A 5,805-nucleotide genomic window follows, 5' to 3' on the forward strand; every position below is an offset into this window, starting at 1 on the left:
TAATTGTAAATGAATTATTTACACTTTGCTGCAGCAGCTTTTTTACCCACTTTTTTGTTGCATACTTTCGCGCGCAATAAAAAAATAAATTAATTGTGTTGCTGCTGTTTGGCGCAATATTAAATTGAAATTAAAAGGGGTTTATGCTAGTGCCATATTTACATTTCAATTTGAATTAAATGTACGCTATAAAAAGTTCCAGCTCGTGCCATATTTACAGTATGCTAAAAAGAAATTTAATTGTGCTTTGAGAGCAGTTAAATTAGTGCTGTGCGGGGAATAAGATAACAATCGTATTTAAGTATGTGTAAAATTGTTTATATAGTGCGCAACAATGTTTAAACTCTAAAGTGTAACTGCAAATTATGTGTCTCTGTGCCGCATAGTTTTTGAATGCTTTTATTTTTTTCTGCTCTGCTTCACACAGTGCCCCAACTGCTGCTGCATGTAGCTGTAGCTGTATCCCAAAGATACATTCGTCGTCTGTGTACGTAATGAGATTACAATCAAGTAGTCGCTATGGCGACAAATGAGTGACAAGCGTTGCTGTTGCTACACTCAGTCTCTTTAGTTGGTCTGGCTGTTTGCAAAACAATTTCAGTATGTCAGTAAGGAGTTGAGAACAATGTCAAGTCTGTTGGCTGTTCCCCCCTTTTCTCTCTGTACATATGCTGGACTCGAGTATGTGTCACTTCCACTTCCTTCCTTAACGCTGTGAATCTCCGCACTTCGCATGGATCTCACATTTGTTTTTAGTTTGTTTTGCTTGTTTAGTTTTTCGCAGCCAAAACGGATGGCAATGACGGAAGTTTTCGCTTGCACAACTTCTACAACAGAGGAAAGCCCTCCAGCTCCATCTCCGACTCTGACTCTGCCTCCGTCGTCGTCTCTGTCGTGTAGCATTTTCCAACAGCACGCCCTTTGCTTGTTAGCTGCTTAACTAAATTGTCGACCATTCGTTTAGCTCTTGACTAAACGGTGACTAAAGCGAAAATCGTCTTTAATGACAATCATTAGCGTGCTGTCGGCTCTTTCTTTCGCCTTCTTTTCATATTTTCCACAAACTCTTGCTAGTACATATTTCATAATTATTAATAATTAGCAATTACAATAGGCACGCTCAGAGCCAAAGTCAAAGACGTCGCCAACGTTTATGAGCCCAGAGGCTGCTGTTGCTTTTGCTGCTGCTGATGTTGCTGTGGCTGCTGCTGCTGGTTGCTGTTGTTGCAGCTGCAACTTTATCCAAAAATAATAGTTTTGCTAAATGGGCAACTCGCCCAGGGGAGATTCAATCTGTTCTCGCTCCACTTTATTCGCATGTGTAGTTAACCCATTTATACAGCTGCTGCTGTTGCTACTCCTGCTCTTCATCCTGCCCATTTTAATCCCATTCTCTGCCATCCGCCTTTAAGTTGTCAGTCAGGCCAACACCATTTGGTTGCAACTCAATTTGATGTAGTGGCTTTTGGTCTTCAGCTTGTCTTTTGCCCGGTTTTGTGTGTTAGAAAATGAAATTATAATTTCTAATGTCTTGTCTCTTGTTTTGTGTGTGTGTACGTGTGTGTCTCTGTGTGTGTTTTGTCCAATTTGGCTTAACTATTGTTATTACAATTGCTCGCACATGTCCATAAATCTCTCTCTTCGTCTGAGCACTTGCAATTAATACGCATTCAATTACATTTATTTGTCTTGTTTTCCGTTTGGTCTCTGGCTCAAATTACATGTTTTCATTTTATTGGTTAGACCATAAGAGTTGCCAACAACACACACACACGTACTAGTACACACACGACGAGCACTTAACGAACAGAATTGTCGGCGTTAACTGGGCTATTAAAGCAACTGAAAGGTATGAAAAGAAGAGTAAACTCATCACAATGATTATTAATATTTGACTTTACTTTTACTTACATATATATACGTATGAAGGAGAGCTGTTGGAATTTTTACATTTTTATGACCTTTTATTTGCACTCATAAAATATTTATTGGAATTTCAGCATTTTTTTTTTTAAAGAACATTGAAGTTTTTTTATGTATGTATTTCAATTGTATAGTATACTTTTTATATTTTAAATGTTTGGTTTATTTAAATATTAAATTAAAAGATTTACGAAGAGTAACTCATCCCAACGATTATTTTTGTTTTACTTTACTTTTGCTTAAATATATGCATGAGAATTGTTGCAATCTTAACTTTTCTTTGGAGAATGTTGATTCATTTTTTCCACTTCTAAATATTTTCTTGCAGTGAATTCTATCTGTCAATATATTTTGATATAGTTTTACGACTTTATTATTTGTTGTTATACTACTTAAACTCTTCCCTGCAGCTTATTCATTTTTTTCCCAATGAACTTTTAACATAGTTCACAAAGGAAATTCGGCTTGTTAAACATTGTCTTTAGTTCTCTATTCACAAAAATGAATGATTTGTAAAATAATTACTACTAATGAGCTCATTTATAATCATTGCTTTAAATAACTCATTTTAGTTAATTAATGAATTCGATCGTCGAAATTGATACCCACACAATATTAACTCGATTGCTGTTTGAGTTTACTTTTACCGGACATTGAGAAATGGGAAATTTGGAGTTGTACGAGTTTTAATTAAAATTTTGGTTCGGAAATGAGAAAGGTGAATAAACATCAAAGCTGTGATATTAAGGTCTGCAATTTTTATTACAATAATTCTAAAATTTCTTGTGCTCATAATACTTTTGCACTTGGTCACAGAGCTGGCATTATTTTTTTTATAATAGCATTTGTATATTTATACATATACCATATGTATAAGTATGGCTTCTAATGACTTCAAGCTGAAAAGCCTAGTAACACTTTTTCCAAGCACTCAAATCGATGCTCGAGTGAGTGACCCAGATTGGCGTGAAGAGCAGTGTCGGGGTATTGGGAAACGGGAAACGGGAAAAGAGCATCCACATCATCAGCTCATCATGAATATCATCATTAGATGTAGACTGTGCGGCATTGAGTAAAGCCAAAGAAGCATCATCGATACTTGGTTAACTGAGTTGGTTGAATGCTTGCTTACCTAGTCGGGTTACTCTCTTTTGCATTAACTCATTTTTATGCTATGCGATTGGTATGGCAATAAGTTAATTCCGCTGATTGGCAGATTGTCTGTGTGGCTCTGTGGCTGTGTGTGAAATGCGATGCTTCTAACCCAATTCACGAGACATGCAAACTCTCTGCGACACTTGATGGATACTGCATGCCCCATGCAGTTGCAGTTGCAATTGCAATTGTTGTGCATATAAATAGGGCATACACAAGTACGAGTATGCTTTGCATAGTTCGCTTGAAGTCTATCAGTCCACGTCTGACAGCTGTCATTGGACGGAACCAAGGCCCCCCCCCAGTGTTAGCCCATTAGGGTAATAGTTACTGCTGCTGCTGTTGCTTTGGCTGCTGCTGCTGCGGGGTCCAGCTTCAGCTTTAGCTTCAGCGTGAGCTTCAGGCTCACAGCCAACTGACCCTAATTACAGTCGCTCTGTGCTCTGCATGCTGAGCAGACGATTCATACTCTTTCGCAGCGTTAACCGCCTCTTCAGCTACTGATGACAAGCACTTGAATTATGGACCGCGAAACTGAGTATTAACGACAGTGGAAAGCGCTGTTGACACCCAACTTTCAGTTGATCACTTTTGAATAGTTTTGAGTTGTTGCTCCATTTCTAAATTTCACTTAAACAAAAGTGCAAAAGCTTAAACAAATCGTTGTAAATTTCCTTCTATATCAAATTATAGAAATATACAGAATAGAAAATTTAAACAACGTTCTATCAAATTTTATGTATAGTCTTCTTTTAATTAATTTAGTTTTATGTGTTAATAGAATCTTTTTTTTTTTTTACTATTTCTTCAATATTTATAGTCTAATGCATTCTTTTGATTAATTTAGTTTTATGTGTTAAAAGAATCTTGTTTTTTTTTGTTACTATTTACTATTTCTTCAATATTTTTCGAATTTCATCTATTCTATTGTTGGATTTTAAATGCTACTTCATTTTACTGTAAAATATTTAGGTAAAGGGAAAACTACTTGAAGCTAATTTGAAGGTGAAGTTCTACTTTCCTAAATAAAAAGTAGATAAATCGTTTGTATTGAAAACATACTTATAATAAAAAAAACAAGTTATAGAAAAAATGTGGAAAAAGTGATAAATCGTTCTGGACTCGATTCTATAAAATATAATTTATAATGCATAGAACAAATTATTGAAAAATGAGGGAATCATAATAAATTGCTCTAAACTACATTCTATAAAATGCTATCTATAATTCTATGGAAAATTCGCCTTTGATTTATATTTATTGAAATATTAAAATAATCAGTTTGTTCTCATTTCCTAATATTTTTTTCTTTATTCACATTTCTTTTGAATTATTCTTGATTTCGACATTTTGTTTGATTTTAAATCTTTACTCAATATCACAGGAAAGTATTTAGGCAAAGGAAAACTTACCTGAATTCGAAGAGTTCTACTAGCCCAAATAAAAAGTACATAAATAACTTGGAAAAGTTCCACTTTATTATAATATAATAATTCATTTGTAATATTGATAACATATTTTTAATTAAATGCAATTCTTCATGGCGTCAGCACAAACTTAATATTGCTCTCTACACAGATTTAATATAGCTCGCATATTTATGGTCATATCTGCATAGCAAGATCATGAACCGCTAGTTTGACTGACTGACTGACTGATCACGAACTAATTTAGCCTGAGGTCTAATTGCGCTGCGCAGCAAGCACGTCAAAAATTAAAAGCAAACACAATAGAAAAATGCGAGAAGCCAAGATGAAGATGAAGAGCTTCAGTCTATAACGGGGCTGCAAGTCAAATTTGTAGTGCATTGGCAATGGCAACGGCAACGGCAACTTGCCACGCGCATGCGCAGAGACCACTGAACTGAACTCCTCCTCTCCTCTCCTCTCCCCTCATCCCCTTCCCTTCGTTTGTTTCACTCGCTGCCATCGCTCGAAAGCACTTTCATTTTCACGCTCACTCACAATGAAGCTTATTAATCTGGTAATTAAGCGCGTGCGTATGTGTGAGCCAGCTTAACTCTGTGTGTGTATGTGTGTGTGTGCGTTGATTAGACCAGACGTAGAATTAAGTTAGTAAAACGTTCGCATTGTTTCCATAGCTCAGCTATTGTCTAAGCTCCCCAGTGTTGTCTTTAAGTTTATGTATTTCTTTTTTTTTTTTTTTTTTTTTATGAGCAACGCCGGGAGATTGACTTTTTGTTTGTTCGTATGTGCATCTTGGGAACCTTGGCTATTGGGTGGATGGGGTGAAATTTCTGGACAGCTCGATACGCTTTTAAAATTTGATAGTGAATTGCATTAGAAGCGAAGGTTTGCTACAAGCTTAGGAATACCACGATGGAAACTCAGAAGCTGGGAATTTAAAAGAGCATGTGAATCAAAACAGAAATTACTTTAGTCGGAATTGTTTGAATTGTTGTGGGGGGTGTTTTGCTACTATTTCAAAGGAAATGCAGTTAACGGTCTCTAATTTCTTGGCGTTTCTAATGCTTAAGTGATTTTTAAAAGGCATGAGAATGTTTGCCACTTACCTCTGATGATGAATGCAAAATAGCTTTTATTTTATTAGCTGAGAAAATGAAAGCGGCAAAGTATCAAACTTAAGTCTGAGAAATGAGTGAGAGATTTTGTTGACAACTTTACAACTTAAATAATTGTCTATATTTAATGTCATTAATTTTATTCAAGCTGTTAAAGAAGCTGTTTTAATTTTATTTGCTGAGAA

This window comes from Drosophila sulfurigaster, chromosome 2L, assembly GCF_023558435.1.
Source record: "Drosophila sulfurigaster albostrigata strain 15112-1811.04 chromosome 2L, ASM2355843v2, whole genome shotgun sequence".
NCBI lineage: Eukaryota > Metazoa > Arthropoda > Insecta > Diptera > Drosophilidae > Drosophila > Drosophila sulfurigaster.